The 14,486-nt window shown below is 48.5% G+C and overlaps 1 protein-coding gene across 2 annotated transcripts in view; it reads left to right on the forward strand.

Annotated features, from left to right (window-relative positions):
* Positions 1–14,486, forward strand: part of GSAP (gamma-secretase activating protein) — a 725,614-nt gene that overhangs the window by 311,686 nt on the left and 399,442 nt on the right. The window lies entirely within an intron of this gene.

Below are 14,486 nucleotides of genomic sequence, written 5' to 3' on the forward strand. Positions count from 1 at the left end.
ACTCATGCAGAGAGGTGCAATCGTTCACTACATCAGCTTGCAATGGGGAACGAAGCCCTCACTTAAAATGTTGACCAAGTTACCACCTGCACAGACAAACAGAATGGGACTAAGCGATCAATACATAATACGGTCCCAGAAGAAAAACAGAAAATCCTAATCTCCCTTCATGGGAACACATGTACTATCTCAAACTCAAACTGATCATCACTATGGGCCACATGTATCAAGAGTTCTTGCATTGGCAAACAGGCCGAATCTCAGAATCTTTGGAATGGGTGTGTTTAGGGCATCCCTTCCAAATACCGAATCCTAACGGTATATATGAATGTTTGGTGACCGTGAATGCGGTCGCAAAACATTTGCATTTTACCACCTACTTCAAGTAGGTGGTAACACATTCGCAAATGGGTAGAGGTCCCACAGACCACTGCCTGCAAGGAAAAGAAAACTTTTCATTTTTCTTTTTTAACTGCAACCCAGTTTCCTTTAAGGAAAACGGGATTTAAAAAAAAAAAGTTTGCTTTATTTAAAAGCAGTCACGGACATGGTGGTCTGCTGGCTCCAGCAGGCCATCAGTCCTGTGATTTTAGCGATTCTGAGGGGGTCGCAAATTGCGACCTACCTCATTGAATATTCATGCGGTAGGTCATTTGCACCTTGGTAGGAATCGCAGAAAGTGTTCAACACACTTTCATATAGGCCGTTTGCGATTTCCTGATTGCGAATCTCAAGGATTCGCAATTAGTAATCGCAAAACGGCTGTTGTACTAGACTTCTGAAGAATCTTGAGTTCCTTGTACAAATAGGTTCCAGTAAGCAAGAAAACTCCTTCTTTCACTCACATCCAACACCTAATCATGCTTCTTTTAAATTCTCTCTTACTCTAATATGTTCATCTTAGTAGAGGTGGTGAAGAAGTCCAGGTGCAGCTTGGTAGATCTGTTTTTGTGCGACTGAATATGTGTTCTCTCATTGTATAGGTGCCTTAGTATGACAGTGGTCCTTTGTCATTCCTGGGTAGAGGAACTTGAGTTAGAATGTTAACCTCTTGATACTTCAGGATAAAGCTTACATTGCTGCATCCTATATTCATGGGTTGGGGAAATGTAGAGCGTATCCCCATTGCCTATGTCTCCGTTAACACCTAAATTAGATTTTCTTAACCTTAATCACAATCTTTGTGGTTTATCACCCATGTTTGATTGGAACACATTAAAAGCAAAGTATGCAGTATTTCCTGGATTGGCTCAGACTGCCTCCTCTTTTGATGCACCTGCTGTCTTAGTAGTACAAAGGGAAGACGTACAGTAAAAACAGTTCAGTGGAAACATAAACACATAGAATCAGATAAAGTGTACATTGTTATTTAATCACAAAGTACCTGCGCAACAAAAACTACGCACACAGCTCATATTAGCATAATACCAATATTAGGTGCCCAAGAGAGGGGAAACAGGGGTGGGAGTTTAAAGTGCTGTGAGGTAGTGCAAGGTTACGTAGTGTAGTACAGTACAGGTCAAGAATCCTTATTCAAAATCTTATTGATTCCCCTCTCTTGGGCACCTAATATTGGTATTATACTAATATGAGCTGTGTGCGTAGTTTTTGTTGCGCAGGTACTTTGTGATTAAATAACAATGTACACTTTATCTGATTTTATGTGTTTGTTTCCACTGAACTGTTTTTACTGTACATTGGTTCCTGGGACCCCTCTTCCCTTTGTACTACTAGTTACCCAGGTCCCAGTGACTTTCTTGGGTTCACCCATTCATTGTAACGCCTCCTGTCATAGAGCTGACACACCTGAAGTCAACCAAGTTCAGGATTAGGCGTCTCTCACTGCCATCTAGTCCGGTCTAATTAGAGACGCTTCTTCATTTGCAACTGCCATTGGCTTCTCCTTTTGCTGTGTTCCACTGTTGCGCTCTGAAGTAGCTGGGCAGGGACCCAAAAAGTAAGAACTCTTCCTTTATAAAACAGCCACAGTTGTGTGTGGCCTCTACCCCGCGCGGGATCGCAGTGGCCGAAGGTAACGCATACCAGAGGCCCACATACAGTGTTGCTGGAACAGAGGTGCAGGAGGTGCTGCAATACCCCATAAAAATTGAAAGATTTAAAATTAGAAATGAACAATAAAGGGGCCCTTCAAATATTTATTTTCTGGCAGCTATTGTCTTTTCAAAGACTGACTTTCCCATATCCAACCCAAATCAACTGAACAACTTCTGAGCCATCTCTCTGCTCCCCTATCCATCCAAAGTGATTGAGAAGGCCATCAACCAGCAACTCACAGCCCATCTTGAACTTCACTATCTTCTAGACTACACTCAAACAGGATTAAAATAGAACCACAGCACTGAATCAGCACTCATTGCAGCCAGCGACGACATTCGAATCATCCTGGACTGAGGAGAAACAGCTCATCCTGCTTGACCTCTCCGCGGACTTTGACACTGTCACCCATCAAACCCTCATCAAAGGACTCACAAGATTAGGATACAAGGTTCTGCTTTAAAATGGATGTGTTCCTTCCTCACCTTGAGAACCCAAAGGGTCAGGCTGCCATCCTTCACATCGGAGACCAAGAAACTGGTAGGCGGATTCCCATGGGGTTAGTTCCTCAGCCCCATTCTTTTCAATATACACATGTCCCCATTTGTCAACATCATCTGATCACAAGACATTACCATCCTCTCCTACGTCGATGACACCCAGCTCATTCTTTTCCTGACAGACAAGACACCCACCACCAGAACCAACTTTACCAACTGCATGGCATGGTAGCAGATTGGCTGCTAACCAACTGCCTGAAACTCCACTCTGACAAGATGGAAGTACTGTTCTTTGGCCACCTTGGACTCCACATTGTGGCTGTCAGAGCTCGGACGAACATCGAACCCACAGACCATGCAGAAATCTAGGGATCATCATAGATGACAAGCTCAGCATGATGGCTCAAGTCAACACAGTGTGCTCATCCTGCTTCCACATCATACTCCTGCTGCGAAAGGTCTTCAGATGGTTACCTCTAGACACCAGACGAACCATCACGCAAGCACTCCTCATCAGCAGTCTGGACTACGGCATCACTCTCTACGCCAATCTCCAAACAACTCCTACACAGACTCCAGACTATCCAGAATACTGCTGTGATACTCTTACTCGACCTCAGATGCGCATCCACATCACACCAACGTAAGGAAGATTCACTGCCTCTGCATTCACAAGCGCAGTAAATTCAAACTTCTCACGCCCATGTACAAAGCCTTACACAATACAGGATCAGAATCCCTGAATAGCCGCTTACACTATCAACAAAACACCAGACAGGTATCCTCTGCCTCACTATCACTCTCACACTCCCTGCATCTGCAGAAGCTGAAGGCCTGGCTCTTCTTATAAGCATCGTGGGGATCACACACTTACACATCTTCCCAAGCACATGGATACCCTGTCAGTTGACTAGAGTGCTTTACAAATCAACATAACAAATCACTGCAGCCTTCAGTGAGGTGACATTATTGGTTAGCATTCCTGTAGAAAATCAGCGTTTCTGTATGGTTACCCTAGGTTCTTTATCTTTTGCTGGCCCCTATATTTTTGCTCCCTTTAGATCTCCCTGCACCTTACTGCTGCTAAACAGGAGTAAATTTCCTATTGTCCCCTTTAAACATAGTCGAATTGGCATACTCAAATTGTTATATTTAGGTGATCTATAGCTCCCTTGTATATCTTGCAGGCTGTACCCGGGAGCTGGAAATTAAATGCCATTAGTTGCCTGCAGCAACTCTTGTGCCATCCACTACAGTGGTAGTGCAACATGACTTCAGGCCCACCCTGTCTAGCGTGACTGTAACAGTTTAAGAACTGCAATTCGACCTGCCAGAACATACAGGTCAGAACCTCACTTTAAAAATGAATAAGCCAACCCTATCTAGGCTCTGTACCCCTAAAGCAGGGTCCGTGATATTTAAAAATAGTGCATGTAGACATTTTATGTTACGTTGCCCTTGCAGTGACAAGCATCCAAAAGCTATTTTTGTTGTGGCAAGTCTAGCTGTCCTGTGTTGGAAACCAGATTGCAGAAGATAATAATACTGTATGTCTGGAGTGGGACTAGCTAGAAAAATAACTTAACAACTATTTTAATAGTTATTAAAATAAATATTAAGGGAAAGTATCTTCTAGAAAGCTACATTTTCTCTGCCTGATATTCCTTGAAGCTAAGTTGCATTTTCTCTTCAACTTATCCTAGCTAGGTATTAGCTTTTGAATAGGTGTAACAATTGGTGTGACATGCTTTTCAGAAGGTACATAGTATTCCCCTTTGATTGACAAATCGACTTTAATGGGCAGGGATGACTCCTTTGAGCTCAGCCCAAGGGTGAAGGCTTTGAAAATCCATGTTGACGTTAGAGTCCAAGCCTGCTTAACTGGTCTGCTGAGTTTACATACAACACTTTGGCGTGCACTTGAAAGGAAGTAAATGGGATGCCAAGACCAATTATCTTGTATTCACTCTCTGGTTGCTGGGAAACCCTGCTGCTATCCTATCATACTTCGGTCTCTTGGTTTATTGGGGGTACAGTAGCTTCTGCAAGCTGGGGTTTAATGTTAGATGTGGGGGAACACTAGAATTATCATAGTACACTCTCCACACACACCACCACCACCCCTCAAAGCCCCCTTTCTCCTTATTGTATTTTTGTTCATTTTTACTCTGTATTTCTAATTCTTTATCGGATTTCGGTTTTTAGTTTTTACGTTCTTACTGTTTTGGTACTTCCTGTGCACTATAGTCCTTGCCCTTGAACCATTTTGCATTTGTGGAGGGTTGGAGGGTTCCTCACTGGGTCTCCAATAACTTATGTCCTGCTTTGCCAGCGTTCACTCAATCCCCACCAGTATTTTTTGGACACAATTCCCATCCCACCCAGGGAACATTCCCTGAACTGCAAATTTTGGGTTGCTTTCGATCAGGAGTTCGGTCAACATTTCGAGCTTGCAGAATCTTAGACTCCAGAATTTTTGTATTAGTGATCCCCTAGTGGTGATGCATGGGGGCATTTGAGCCCATTGCAAAAGTTCCATTTTCCACAGCCTTGCTGGGGTGTAGTACATCCTGTGGAAGTACCTAACCTGGATTAGTCTGAGGAGAGCAGGGAACACAAGTTTCTGCTCTCCCATTTTAGCCTCTGTCGACTCTTCCTCCTCCTAGAGTCCTAGACCTGTTTCCCATTGTTCTCTTTACCTGGTGAGTGGGTCCAGCACACTACACACTAGGGAACTGTATTGGCCAGAGAGGACTTTGCCTACGATGACCTCCATCGTGAGTTGGCCGTTCGAGGGCTATAATCTTGGAGCGACTTGATCCGCGGTGTATACCTTTCCACTGCTTTGCAAAGCTGTAGTTAATGGAAGAATTGGGATTTGTTCAAGTCATTATCCACTAACATTTGTTAATAGGACAACATATGATCAGCCCTCCAGGCATCTCCCAGCTTGAAAATGCCCAGTCTGTTCCAATTCTGGAAACCCGAGAGCCAGATAACCATGTGCCCACCCACAGTGCAGTTTCTTTGGTAAACACCTTATTCCACGTGATCCACCTCAGTGCCTTGCACCCAACAAATAATTTGAATGTCCGCGAGAGCCAGGTGGTCTGGGGAGAGTGCCTCCCAATACAGCCAAGACCATGGAGCATTCTCGGGTAGGGTTGGCGTTTCGAGTCTTGTGGTCGGGTTGTCCAGGTACCGGAATATCCGCCCAATGTGGGAAGCTGGCACTATATATACTACGCCAAAGCAAGATATAGCGTGCACAGAGTCGAGTGAGTCCCAGAAGTATAGCAGAGGCTAAATTAGGTAAGTCCTAACTGCTTTCTTCGTGGTAGTTTGGGCGAGCAGTTAGGGTTATTTGAGGGTGTATTAAGCATTTATTGTATTCACTCACTCAAGACTCATAGCACACACTCAGAGACCGAATACAGCCCAGTTAGGTAAGTAAAACAAAGGTATACTTAGGTTTTATTTCTAGGACCAGGCAGGACTTGGCACAGGCAAGTAGAATATATTCTCAAAGGCAAGACTTTACATGGAAATTAAGTTGTGTTTGAATTTGCAATCGTTACAGGTTTGTATTGGCTTTCAAAACAGTTTAAATTGCACAGTAATTACTTTGGAATACTTTTAGATTACTTTTGGACCACATTGACTACTCGGCATGGTATGCCTAGATACCACACCGGGGATCTCACTATACCAGATAAGTAAGACTTTTAAGGTTTGCAGTTTAGCTACTTTTTCTTTCATACAAAGTTCAGCTCAACATAGCACATTTTTAGGAACAAAAGAACACAACACTGGTTCCTATGGGGACAAAGTGTTAGCGGTTTCTCAGGTAACGACTTACGAGTGAGAGATTTGGGGGTTAGGACCAAGGTTCTCCAAGGTCTAGGTTGGATCGAAAATTGCAGCACTGGGGCGGGCAGGTACAGAGTGCAGGGGCCAAATGTTAGCCAAGGGGGCCTTGGGTCAGAGACTGCTCACAAACAGGCCACTTGGCTGTGGAAGCAAAGCTCCTGGGGTTAAGATCAGCACTTCAGTAGCCACCAATCAATACAGGAGCTGCACCAGCAGTGGGACAGGTGCAGCCGGGTGCAGGCTGCGAAGGCGACGTTGGGGACCCAGTGGATGTCAATGGATATCTTCTTCTTCTGTTCGGAAAAGATGCTGCAGGCTCAGCCAGGGAGACTTCCTGGAGGTGACAACTGGCTGGAGAAGTAAGTTGGAATCTTGGGGGATGCCTGGACACAGTCAGTTGGGCTCCACCCAAGGCTGTGGGGCTTCGGGTACAGGGGTGTCCTTTGGTGTCCGGTTCTTCGAACCAGCTCCGGTCGTGGTCAGGGGGACGCTTCAGGTTGAGGCTGCAGGTGTCATCTTGAAGCTTGAGGGAGGTCGGGGTACCAGATCCCAGGTCAGGATTGCTGGAGAGACCTCATAGGTTTGGGCCACTGGAACTCTGGCCTTGGCGTTGGGTGCAGAGTGGTGCAGAACCACAGAGCTGTCTGGGTTCGGGTCTTGGAGTCTTTGTTGAGCAAATCCGGTGCTCACTGGAGACAGAGTGTGAGAAGGACCCCACACTCACCCGGATAGCATTCAGGGGGGACCACAGTCACAAACACGGTATCCGCCGCACCCCAATGACCTACAACGTCCATGTTCATCTCCCGTGTTTCCACTGGAGGAAGCCGAATGCAGGCATGACCCGGAAGTTCCGCCTCCATTCCCCGGAAGAGTCGAGCGCGAACCAATGAAAGGCGCGCAGGGTCAGAGTGCCAGGAGAGAGTAAGCGTGGAAGGAGGAACAGGACGCCGGAGTACAGAGGAAGAAGAGACTGAAGACGCGGGACCCGGTTGGACCAGTGAAGACGCGGGACCCGGTTGGACCAGAGAAGACGCAGGACCCGGTTGGACCAGAGAAGACGCGGGACCCGGTGGTGAACAAGAAGACGCGGGACCCGATTTGGAGGACTCCAGAACGCCAGGAAGCCCAGAAGACGGAGAGGAAAGCTGGTCGGAGGACTGGTGGTGTCTGGAGGAGGCTGGAAGGCGGCCGTAACTCAGGAGAGTTACGGCGGGGCCGGTGAGTGTAACTGGCTCGGGGTCACTCAGAGGGAGGGGGGAGGAGGAAGTCACAGTGGGAGGGCAGAGCACGAAGTGTTTGTAGTCGGGTTTCAACTTGTAGAGGGAGCGTGTGGAGTACCAGGGGGATATAGTGTACAGCAGAGCACTTTGGAAGTTATGGCACATAAAAACGATGTATAGAACGTACTGTTCGCCGACCTCTGCACGTGTATGCACACTGTTTCATCTCTTCCTTAGGCACATAAAGTTCACAATCCCTGAATCCCTATTCTGACTTATTAATAGGAGAGCTCGGTTCCATCCCGAATCCTACTGGTCAATGTAGAAAGTCCCAACGGTGTGGTGAAGGGACAACCAAATCTAATCATAACAAAACCCCATTCTGACGGTTCCCTATTGTTTCTTTCATCCTTCTATGAGCCTCCGGAGAGACCATCATGGTCCAGAAGAGCCAGAGGGCAAGAAAACATCTTTGCAAGCCTCAACTTCCTCCAGCTCATCCCAGGAATCGTTAGAAGAAGAACAACCACCTGACCAACCATAGCCATCTCACCCTGTTATCAATAAACCAATTTCTAAACCTTTACTGCAGCCTCCACGCCTGTTCATCAAGCCTGCGCTCCCACACAGAGTCTGTAAGGTGAGTGGAGGGCAGGTCCTCTGGACGGCTGCTGGACATGCCGGTTTTTTCCCTGTAGGCAGGCTGGGGACAAAGCAGTATGTGTCCGCTTCTTCCTGGGTCAGCAAAGCTCTTCTGTATTTCTTCTTTCTTCCTCAAATCTGAGGAGGCAAGGTTCGGTGTTGCCCTTAAATACTAAATTTAGGGGCTTTTACAGGGATGTGCAGGTCTGTACCAATGGGTTCCTTCCTTTGGGTGAGTACATCCCCTATTTTGCCACCCTCCAGTGGGAGGGGGACATGAGCCTCTTCCTAATTGGTTGGGTCTCCTCATCTCCACGATGGAGGGGACTGAGATGTATGCTTCACGTCGCCTCCCCCACCTGAGAGGTGGGTTTGGCAAAGGCGGCATACCTCTCCTCCTATCTCGGTTTCCCTGCTGATTCTCCCGCCGAAAGTGGGGATCACAACTGGGGGAAGCCAGTTGCTTGGGTGCATCACAACGCAGGGACAGCTTAAAAAGGCGGCAGGCCTTTGAAGCTTTCCCTTTTGTGGATCCAGCCTATCCTGGGGAGGAGGCATGACACCTCTGCCCAGGATGGGCTTTGTTTCTTGATCCAGAGAGCGGAGGTTGTCTACCCAGGGGATCAGAAACCTGTTTGGTGGTGGCAAATGGTGGGCAGCCATTCAGGAACCACACGAGGACTGACCGTTTTTCAGGGGGCATTTCCAAGATGCCCTCTGTGTGCATTTTACATTAAATCCCACACTGGCATGAGTGTGGGTTTAATGCGCTAAGAAGTTTGCTACCAAACTTCCCAGGTTTCAATGAAGCCACTATAGAACTGTGGAGTTCATAATGACCAACTACCGGACCATATATACTCTTTATGGCTTCAATGCCTAATAATGAACTTAGACACTGGAGGGGTACAGGGCTCATGCCACTGTACCCTGACTTGTGGTCTAGGGCACCCTGCTAGAGGGGTGACTTACCTAGGCCATAGGCAGTAGATTATAGCATGGCACACAGGGATGTGTGTCATGTCGACTCTTCACTTTTCTTTGCACCAAAAAATGCATCCTGCAATGGCAGTTTGTGAGTGTTAAGGAACCAGACCTCTAAGGGTGGCACAACCGGAACTGCAGCCCTTAGAGGCCCTCTCTGGTATCAGTGCCCTTGAAACCCATACTACCTTTTACAAGCGATTTACCTATGGCTGGAGATGCCAATTGGGGGTACAAAGGTACAGCTTAGGGAAAGAACACAGTGCCTGGGAACCTGATTTGCAGGGGCCCAGGGCACACCAAGTCAAAAGTGCATCATGTGTTAAGCAAAAATTAAAGGGTAACCATGCAAAAAAAGAGCACATTCCTACATCCAATAATAAAGTTTCAGGTCCAACACCCCTAGACCATCATTGTAGGAAGACTGGATACATTTCTTGTGGGAAACTCTGTCGACTAATCTCTCCTGCCCATCCCTCCTCCGACATACATATTAATGATATCCTGCAACTCATTAAACCAATGTGAGAGAAACCTGAGGGGTAATTTTGAAGGGCATACATCAATTGTGGAAGTGCCACCATTTTGAAGAGGGCAGTATGCCCCATCATGTTCAGAGGGAGGGTACAGCAAGTTCTGACTTTTCTATTTTTTAATGGAAACACACAGGCTTGCATTACACACACATATAGATACAAAGCAATACACCTTCAAGCATCTATACTCATAGATAACACGCATATGTGCCAGTATATAACCCAGTTAAGATGTTTTCAGCGCAAATAGCTGGATGTGGAGGTTGCATTCAAATTGGTTGTGCATTAAATGAGATAATGTCATTTTTGGGGGGATGGAAAATCCCATGATTCTGTAGTAGGGGATCTCTGTGATAGTCATAATCATGCGAATAGTCCCTCCCATGTGCATGGACCCCGGAGCACTTCAATAGATATAGTCTCTTAAGTTGTCCTCTTCTGCAGTCCTGCATAGACACTTAAGAGATAATAAAAGACAATAATGCAGCCTGAACACAACTAGGTTACTCTGGCCATTACTTCACCCTGAAGTGAAAAAGATAGCCAGGTAACAGTTAAATTGAACTATTTTACTAAGTTTCAGACATAGAGAAACTCCCCTTCACAAAAATCCCTTTTTCATGATAGAGATGAAAGGTTGGACAGACAAGCCCCATAGGCTGCCATTATGTGTCTGTAAATGGATACCGTGCCTTTAAGAATCCTTCCAGAGACCCTCGGTATCCCATGATGCACAGCCAAAGGCCAGTTACTTTCAGATCTTTTTTCCTGCTCCTGCTAGCAGGACCCTGGAGCATTGAGCTCTACCTTTAGTGGTATATCTTTCAATTATTGAGCTTTAAAGTTAGTTTGAATGTTTTACTCGATGTCTTTGGCCTTTCCCTTCCTTTTGCTGTCTTTTTTGGGCAGTTAGCCCACATTTTTCTTGTCAGAATTCCATCTTTGTTTGACAAGTGCCCTGAATGTGGCAGGAAGAAGGCTAAGACGAACTCCCATAGAGTTTGTATTCTCTGTCTACCTTCTTCACATGTTCCTGAATCCTGCGCCATCTGTAAATCCTTCTCAAGGAGGACCCTGCATTACAGGGAGAAGATTCGACTTCAAGGCCTGGAGCAGACAAGACAACAGGTTGCAGGTGGGACATCTGGCAAAGAGAGAGCCTTTCCTCCTCCACAACCCATACGTCGGCCTCTGGGGGGCTCCCCAGTTGACCAAAGGCTAAAAAACTATGCCGGTGTCGGTCGAAGGCGACAACATCGACGTTGAAACCAGGTATGACGACGATATGCTCCCCGTCGACTCGGGGCTCTGGGTCTAAGCGACGTCTAAGATCAACGTCGAGGGGAACGACGTTGAGGCCTCGGCTGAGGTCGACGACGAGGACATCCCAGTCAACGTCGACCCAACATTGCCGTCAATCTGGGTCTAGGAGACATCGGTGCTCGCTGCCGAGGCGTCACCGCCGCTCACCGTCGATGTCGACGCAAAGGTCGGCGTTGAGGAGGAGAAGAAGAAGATCGACGTCGAGGAGAAGATCGACTTCAGGAAGAAGGAGATCAACGTCGAGGAGAAGTTCGACGTTACGAAGAGGATCGACGTCGAGAAGTGGACAGTCGACATCGAGGAGGTACCATCGTAGCTCGACGTCTGTAAGTTCTAGATCACGACGACGTTGGCGCTTGCCGTCGATGGGCACTTGCCGTCGATGGGCACTACATCCAGGGTTCCCTCTACAAGGCCAGCCCGCAAACGGAGAAGGGGAGTAGCTACCTCGAACTCTGAGTATTCCAGGACCTTTTCTCCAACTAGGGCACTGGAACCTGCTCAGCCTGTGGCTCCTTGTCAGTCGCCTCTGCGGCCCAGGACTCCTACTCCTCCACCTCCACCCAAAACTCCTCCTCCGGCAGCTCCACCTGTGCCCATGTTCTTTGCAGAACCGAGAAGGCCAAGATCACGGTCCCGGCCAAGACATCGCTCTCGCAGCAGGCACCGTTCTTCTACAAGGTCTCGCCGTCGCCACGAGAGATCACGTTTTTGATATACTAGGGACACGGCGTCCTCTAGTGGGGGGAGATACTCGCCCACATTGTCGGACTCTCCACTTCTGAGGGTTGTCGATGACTGCCACATTTCAGGAGGTTCTTGTGAGGAGAGCGACAAAACTGAGAATTGCGGGGAGGAGCCTAGCTCGCGACCGAGATGGCCGCGCTTTAGCTCGGCTCCGTTCGCCCGCCTGTGTTTTTCACATTTATCCTGCATTTATCCTGCCCCGGGAAGCCCTCTTTGCTGTGTGGTACTACTACGAGGCACTGCAGGCACTTACCATTTTTTCCGGTTGTCCTGGCTGCTGTGGGTCCGGTGCAGTGCCCCCGACCATTCCCGGGACTCGAGAGCGGACTGGCCTGGTTCTTCGTCCCGGCTCCTGGGCCGGATGCAGCCTGCGGGCTTGCCCTTCGGGGCGCACTGGCGGTGATTGGAGGGCCGCTGTTCGTGTGAGCCGGAGGTTCCTGGCTGAGAGACTCCTGTGTGGCGGCAGCCTTGGATGGTGACGCTGCCCTTCACTATTGGGGTTCCTCGTGTGTTCAGCTTCCTCCCCCTTTGTTCTCCGGTCCGGCCATTTTGTTCTTTGCCGCCCGGACTCGGAGATCGGGACTGGCGACATTGGGGGGCCGGCGAATCCTCTTCTTCTGGTGGCCCCCCTTCCTGTCCGGGGTGTTCTTCTGCCTGTCGGCGGGACTTCATCTGCCTGACTGCCGCCCCGGCGGAGGTTGTTGGCCGCGCGGCCTGTTCGGGCTCTCAAGATGGCGACCAACTCCATTTGTTTGGGCCGGGCCCGGACGAGCACTGGGGGCCCGCCGCAAGGCCCGGGTGTCGGATACTGTGAAGGTTTTCCTGCACTTAAGGGGATCTTCAACATCCTGCTATCCTGGCGGCTCTCGGTGGCCGCGCCACTCCTGGCTCTGGAGACGGTTCCTCACTGCGGGCCTCCCGGGCCCCCACGACCGGATGAGGCATTGATATCGCGGGGTGTGGCTGGTACTCTCCTGGCGGACTCGGCCCCGGCTGCCGCCCCGGAGGTGCGTAACCTGATGGCGCCTTCTCCTCCTGTGCTGCCTCCTCTGCCCTTGGCCCGGGAGCTGGATTTTGTTTTGCCGGACTTTCATGATTCTCCTGGTCCCTCTCAATCACCACTGCCCGATGACGTCTCCTGTACCGGCCCGGATGGGTCGGTTTTTATGGATATATCCTTGGAACTGTGCCTGCATCGTTTGCTACATTCTGTGATTTTCCTGGATCTTCCGTGCTTTTCTTCCTGTGACTTTTTTGGACTGCCGTTGGACTCTCCTGCTGCCTGCCTTCTGTTCTTTCTGGCAGGGTCCTCGTTGGATCGGACCCTTACTGCTTTGGATAAAAAGGGTCAGGGCTGATGAAAACTGACTCTTATATGCGGTAGCTCATGAACGGCTTGGATGATCTCTGTGTCCTGATATGGTTCTGTGTAACTGGTTAGTGCTCCTGGACTTTGGCCTGATACTCTTTGGCTTCCCGAGGACTTGGACCTTTAACCCGGGCGGGTGGATGGGTGCGTTTACTCCTGTCTTTGGCCCTCCCCCGTGTGTATGTTTGTATGTCTTTACTCCCTTCTTTCCTTCCCTTCCTCCCCCCCCCCCTTTTTTTTTGTCTTTTAATTCCAACTTTTCTTGCTCCACTATATTTCGGGTTCTACTTAGGGCGACAGGCACGCTGCGGGGGGGGTAGGCCGTAGCCTTCTGCAGGGGTGCAGGGTGGGCTTAAGGGTGGGTGGGGGGGGTCTGTTTGTGTCGGGGGGTCTTTTTCCCCCTTATTTTCCCCTTTTTTGTTCTATGGCTCTTGTGTATTCACTTTTTCGGGACTCTGTCACCTCGTATCTCCCCCGGGGGTTTTCTGTCCTTCTTCCGGTGTGTGGCTGATTGTGGTTCGCTGCCTATTCTGGTATCGTGTTTCTGTTACATCGCATGCCGGTTTTATTGTCCTGTTTTTCCCCCTGGGGGTGCATGGTCTGGCGGGTGTTCCTTTTGTTGTCTTTTTCTCCCTCTTTCCCTTCCTCCTTTATGGAGGTTTCCTTTTTCCGTTGGGGTGCGTATTGCATAGTCTTTGTGATGGGGCTTTTTGACCACGTCTTCTTTGTTCGGGTAGGGGCGGAGGTGAGTGAGCGCGATTGACTGTTGCCACTGTCGCTATTTGATGGTCTGATTCTGTTTCTGTCCTTTGCTAGATTTGATTATATGGTTTCATTTTCTTACGTTGTGTCTATAAAATGGCGGCTTGCCACGGTCCCTCCCTTGTGCTCTCATATGCGGCCCGTTATTCCTTTGGTCCCCTCCCCGTGCTAGAAAATTGACCTTTATTATCCTGCTCTTGCTGAACGCTCGATGGTTTTTATTGCTTCACCAGTGCTCCTGATGTTGTATCCTGTGCAGATCTTCTTTTTGTATGCTGGTTATTTGACCATTCTGTTCTGGCCAGCCCGTGGGGTTGTAGGCCAGTATTTGTGAGCTTTCATTGTTCAATAAAGGTTTTCAAAAAAAATAAATAAATAAATAAAACCTGAGAATTGCGCTGTCTGTGCCTACTCCTACTACATCCGTGAATTTTGAAACGGTACAACAGAGGCAAACCTCTTATCCTCTGCTTCC

The sequence above is a fragment of the Lissotriton helveticus genome, chromosome 1_1 (genome assembly GCF_964261635.1).
Source record: "Lissotriton helveticus chromosome 1_1, aLisHel1.1, whole genome shotgun sequence".
NCBI lineage: Eukaryota > Metazoa > Chordata > Amphibia > Caudata > Salamandridae > Lissotriton > Lissotriton helveticus.